The sequence below is a fragment of the Erythrolamprus reginae genome, chromosome 3 (genome assembly GCF_031021105.1).
Source record: "Erythrolamprus reginae isolate rEryReg1 chromosome 3, rEryReg1.hap1, whole genome shotgun sequence".
NCBI lineage: Eukaryota > Metazoa > Chordata > Lepidosauria > Squamata > Dipsadidae > Erythrolamprus > Erythrolamprus reginae.
Window position 1 is genome coordinate 177,187,759 of NC_091952.1, and position 6,022 is coordinate 177,193,780.

Below are 6,022 nucleotides of genomic sequence, written 5' to 3' on the forward strand. Positions count from 1 at the left end.
TGGTCGAAAGTTTTCCCTTTCTCCCCCTCGCCTTTCAACTAACCGCCCCAGTCGCCACCTCATTAGCATAGCAACCCTCGGCCAATTGGCTCAGCAGCGCAGCCACTGGCCCACGTAGGGCCCCCGGGGTCGCCACTCGCTCCGCGCCTCTGACTCCTTTAGGTTGCGGGGGGAAACCCCTTTTTTAAAGCGCAGGGGAGAAGGAAGCGGGCGCTTCTCTCTCGGGGCGTCCCGGCTTTGGAAAGCAAAAGGCTGCTGCTTTGGAAAGCGGCCGCCACCTCTCCCCAATGTTCCCAGGGAGACCCGTGGGAAACCTTGGAACTTTTCTTCTCGCCTAACGCCTTCCCAAGATTTCTTCCGTCGGAAAGAGCGTAGGGAAAAAAAAACCTTTCCAAAGTGATGTTTTCCGATGAGGTCTCTCTTTTTTTTCTGTTGGACCAGCCTCCCCGGGTAGCTCTTCTCCGACTCGAAACACACACCGCAACCTCTTGCAATTTCATTCTTTGGACACTTGGAATTTAAGGGAAGGCGCCTTGATTCCCGGGGGATCTGCCCGCCTACCTGCCTACCTATCTACCTACATACCTACTTATCTCGTCTCTCTGTCTGTCTGTGCATTCCATCCATCCATCCATCCATCCATCCATCCATCCATCCATCCATCCATCTATCTATCTATCTATCTATCTTATATATATCCTCTGTCTGTCTATTCTATCACCCATTTCCTCCCACTTAGGACTGTATGACTGTAACTTGTTGCTTGTATCCTAAGATTTTTATTATATTGATTGTTTCTTCATTGTTTGTTTGACCCCTGTGACAATCATTAAGTGTTGTACTTCATGATTCTTGACAAATCTATATTTCTTTTATGTACACTGAGAGCATATGCACCAAGACAAATTCCTTGTGTGTCCAATCACACTTGGCCAATAAAGAATTCTATTCTATTCTATTCTACTCCACTCTACTCTACTCTATTCTATTCTTATATATCTCGTCTGTCTGTCTGTCTGTCTGTCTGTCTGTCTGCTTGCCTGCCTGCCTGCCTGCCTGCCTGCCTGCCTGCCTGCCTGCCTGCCTGCCTGGCATCTCTCTCTCTCTCTCTCTCTCTCTCTCTCTACTCTCTCTCCCTCTCTCCTCTCTCTCTCTCTCTCTCTTCTCTCTCTCTCATCTCTCTCTCTCTGTATATCTATCTATCTATCTATCTATCTATCTATCTATCTATCTATCTATCTATCTATCTATCTATCTATCTAGATATGCCCTTATATGCCACCCAACACCCAAAGGACTCCGGGAGGCTCACAGCCAAGATACACATAACATGCAATATAAAACCCCTCCAAAAAACGGTTTAAAACAAATTAAAACCAGGAGTTAATTTTTTAAAAAAAAAAAACAGTAGCCGCAAAAAAAACCCTTGCGTATCTTAGTGGCCTGATCCCGTAGACCCTTATTTAAAAAACACCTTTCTCCTCGTTCTCTGGATATCCTTCAGTTTTTGGGGGGGCGGAGGGGGGGTTGTTTGTTTTTTTTGTTTTAACAAGAGCGCCTCCCAAACACACGCGCGTGCTTTCTTGCTCAATACCAACACGTGAAATATGCGCGATGTTTGTCAATCCCAATTTTTTAGCCGCCAGGAGGAAAAACACGCAGTATTTTCTGGGCTTTTTTTTTTTTAACCCCGATGAAACATCCACCCACCCTAATTCAATACCTTAAGACACATTTGTTGCCTGTTCACATATACGTGAAGGACGTGAATCGATCCTTCTGTGCTTTTTCAGCTAATCGGGAACAGTGAGGGTGTGTTCCCCAATTCTCCAATGTTGTTTCTTTGGTAGACTTACTTACACTCGGTTCCAAAATAGACTAGTCGTTAGAAAGCACTTTGAACAACAGGTGGTTTCTGGGGGAGCCCAGACAGGTAGCAGCATTCAGACTGAAATAAATTTGACTCCAGGCCACAATGTTTTGTGTTTTTTTAACAGACAATTGCTTTCTGCTTCCTTAAGGGACAAAGAGAGGTGAACAGAGCCAACATGACTCAGGGGGATTTAGGCTCAAGCAGTGAATTAAAGGCAGAGGGGTGGGTTTCCCTAACCAGGTTTCCTTTTCTGGTCGAAATCAGCTCTGTTTTCAAGGCTGGGGCCGTGAGGGTGGGGAGAGAAGCAGGGAGAAAGGCACATTTGGCGTGCAAATCGCCCAATTTCGGCGGATTGACTGGCCGGGAGATGGGAAAGAGAGCGCCTAACTTCTACCAAAACAGGGTGGACCTTGGTTTACACCTCTGCTTCGACTTTATTTCCTCCTCTATTTCATTCAAAAGCTGTTCGTTTGGATTTATTTATTTATTTTTTCTTTCTTTCTCCTTTTCTTTTCTTCTCTTGTTTTCTTTTTTTCTCTTCTCTTCTCTCCTTTTTCTTTTCTTTTTTCTCTTTTCTTCTTTTTCTTTGTTTTTCTCTCTTCTTTTCTTTTCTTCTTTTCTGTTTTCTTCTTTTCTTTTTCTCTTTTTCTCTTCTCCTTTTCCTCTTTTCTTTTCTCTTCTTTCTTCTTCTTTTTTTTCTCCTTCTTTTCCTCCTCCTCCTCCTCCTCCTCCCTCCTCCTCCTCCTCCATTTACCGCTGTTGTCTCATTGCTCATGTGTTTTATGCTAATCCAAATTGTTTCTGATCGGGCCTTGTCACGTTTCAGCGCAACCAAAGCTGGTGCAGGGGGTCTCTTAAAACCAAACCTCTTCCCTTATTCGGACCCCGGCGCCGCAAGCCCAGAAGCGTTGCTGGAGCTGCCCTTTTGCCGCTGCGTCCCACCCTCTGTACCTTCCGCCGAGGAGACCCGCATTTGCGAAGGAAACAGCCTGGCGCGCAGCGAAACCTCCCCATCCCACAACCCAGGGTCCCCAAAACAGCAGAAATCTATCTTCCTTGGGAAAGCTAGCTGTAACTAGCCCTCCTCCACCTCCAACAAGGGCTTAGAAAGATGCGCCAAATTAATTGGGAAGCAAAATGATTTCGGATTCTGAGGACCCATCCGGAGATTTAGCAGGTCTCTAAAGCTCAAAGGTAGCCCCAAATTTTTAAGCAGACAGCTCAAGCAGGCTGCTGGAAACTCTTCAAGCATCCGGAAGTTTAGCACCAGACCCAAGAGCCCGCGCAACCGGTTTCTGTAGCAAGCTTCCCGGGTTCTGGAGCACCTGCCAATTTCTGTTTGGTCTGTTTTTTCCCCTCTCGCTCTTCTTTTTCCTCTCGACTCCCCGCTGAGTTAGTGGCGCTTTGCTCTCCCTCATACCCTCCCTCCCTCCCTCACCCTCTCGCTGTCTCTCCCGCCCTGTCTCTCCCTTTCTCTCTCTGTCTCCGTCTGTCTCTGTCTGTCTGTCTCTCTCTCCCTGCGTCTGTCCGTCTGTCTGTCTATCTGTCTGTCTGTCTCTGTCTCTCTTTCTCTCTCACTGCGTCTGTCTCTCTCTGCGTCTGTCTCTCTCTGCCTGTCTCTCTCTCTGTGTCTCTCTCCCCTCTTTCTCCCTGCGTCTCTCTCTCTCTCTCTGCGTCTACCCATCTGTCTGTCTCTTTCTTTCTCTCTGTGTGTGTCTATCTCTCTCTTTTTTCTCTCTCTGCGCCTGTCTGTCTGTCTCTCTCTTTCTCTCTCTCTGCGTCTATGTCTCTCTCTTTCTGAGTCTGTCTCTCTCTTTTTTCTCTCTCTCTGCGCCTCTGTGTTTGTTTGTTTGTCTGTCTGTCTCTGTCTCCCCCCCTCTCTCTCTTTCTCTCTTTTTCTCTCTCTCTCTGTGTCTGTCTCTCTCCCTCTTTCTGAGTCTGCCTCTCTCTCTTTTCTCTCTCTCTCTCTGCGCCTCTCTCTCGCTCTTTCTCTCTCTCTCTCTCTCTTTTCTTCTCTCTCTGCATTCAAATCCAGCCGTGGGGACAGGAAAGCTCGATCCGAGGCCCATCCTCACGGCCGCTGTCAGGCGAGTTACCTGCGCGCATACACACACACGCACACTTCTCTCTCTTGGCTCGCCGTGCCTTCCAGCGGCGAGGCTGTTGCGCCACTCGGCTCCCAGGCACTAACGGGAGCGGAGGATTTCTCTACCCCTCGGGGTCACCTCAAGCAAGATGCCGAGGGTGGTGCGAAAGGGGCTTCTGGAGATCTGGGGCGGGGGTCTTTCTGAAGCTGGGCCTTTCTTCCAGGGGGACCCACAGTGGGGTAACTCTGCCCTGCCTATAGATTGGCTGGCTAGGCCTTTGTGGGTCAGAATCCCAAATCAATTTTAAAAAGGGGGGAGCTGGTAATGGTAAAATGAACATGGCAGGAGAGCTTCAGACACGCTTTCGGGTGGATCGAAAAGGGGACCTTGTGAGGTCCTCCCAACGTTCTGGAGGGGCATCGGCCTCCCGGCTGTTTCTTCTTAATTGTGTCAGTGGAATCGCCGTTTCTAAGGGCCCCAAGCCCGTAACGGAGCAGTTGTCTGTGGCTCAGGCCTCCAGACCGGAAGCGGAGGGTTTCTGGGAAGCCAAGGCAGCCAGGTAGCCCTCTTTTGACCATCCCTTTAAAGTTGATCTGCCCGTTTTAGACTAGTAGAAGGGGGCGGTGTCAGCCCCTAGGTCAAAAATTGGCCTCCAAGCCCCTGTGGCCTTTGATCTAAGGCTTGGCGTTTCGTACACCTGAAATGCCATTCTCTTGCAGTACCCAAAGAGAGTTTGCTGAAAATTTGCAGAGTCAGATGCAATTACAGTTCGATCCTTAAAAAAAATAATTCTAAATTGAAATATTGGCACTTCGGCTACTGACTTTCATAGGAAAAAGCCTACGACGCCGTTCGATGCCTTAAAGGGTTTGCTAAGCCCTTCTGCGAATGTTTACACGGACACGCGCACTTTCACCCAACATCTAGAACTGGGGAGCGTTGAAACTTTTCAGAAATCAAAAGGGGGGGGGGTTGTGTTTGTTTTAAAAACTTTCAGACCCTTGACTTTTCTTTATCCCTTGATCCGGACCCGGAAAAGAAAAGAAAAACAACCCCCACCAAGCTTCCAGATCTGCGTAAAGCTCCCCTCTTCTCCTTCTACGGGAAGAGCTCTGAAATTCGAAAGGAAAGAAACTGAACTGCAAGGCGCACGAGGAGCTACAGGTTGGAAATCCTCTGAGAGTTGGAACAGTGTTGAAGATGAATGGTGGGTTCAGCCTTTTGGGGGGGGGGGGGGAAGTCCTCCTTGTTATTTGAGTTCCTTGGTCCACAGTCCATAGGCAGTCCATAACCGTATCCTTTTTTCCTTCCCTTCTTCCTTCCCTTCTTTCCTCTCTTTCTTTCCTTCCTTCCCTTCTTTTCCCTTCCCTTCTTTAGTTCCCTTCCCTTCTTTAGTTCCCTTCCCTTCTTTTCCATTTCCTTCTTTCCTTCTTTCCTTCCCTTCTTTTCCCTTCCCTTCTTTTCCCTTTCTTCTTTCCTTCTTCCCTTCCCTTCTTTTTTCCCTTCCCTTCTTCCCTTTCCTTCTTCCCTTTCCTTTCCTTCTTTCCTTTCCTTCCCTTCTTTTCCCTTCCCTTCTTTAGTTCCCTTCCCTTCTTTTCCCTTCCCTTCTTTTCCCTTTCCTTCCCTTCTTTTCCCATCCCTTCTTTTCCCTTCCTTCTTCCCTTTCCTTCTTCCCTTTCCTTTCCTTCTTTCCTTTCCTTCCCTTCTTTTCCCTTCCTTCTTTAGTTCCCTTCCCTTCTTTTCCCTTCCCTTCTTTTCCCTTTCCTTCCCTTCTTTTCCCATCCCTTCTTTTCCCTTCCCTTCTTCCCTTTCCTTCTTCCCTTTCCTTTCCTTCTTTCCTTTCCTTCCCTTCTTTTCCCTTCCCTTCTTTAGTTCCCTTCCCTTCTTTTCCCTTCCCTTCTTTTCCCTTTCCTTCCTTCTTTTCCCATCCCTTCTTTTCCCTTCCCTTCTTCCCTTTCCTTCTTCCCTTTCCTTTCCTTCTTTCCTTCCCTTCCCTTCTTTTCCCTTCCCTTCTTTAGTTCCCTTCCCTTCTTTTCCCTTTCCTTCTTTCCTTCTTTCCTTC

The 6,022-nt window shown here is 47.9% G+C and overlaps 1 protein-coding gene across 1 annotated transcript in view; it reads left to right on the top strand.

Moving 5' to 3' along the window:
• LOC139164763 (transmembrane protein 14C-like) overlaps nt 1-6,022 on the top strand; it is a 352,287-nt gene that overhangs the window by 188,003 nt on the left and 158,262 nt on the right. The window lies entirely within an intron of this gene.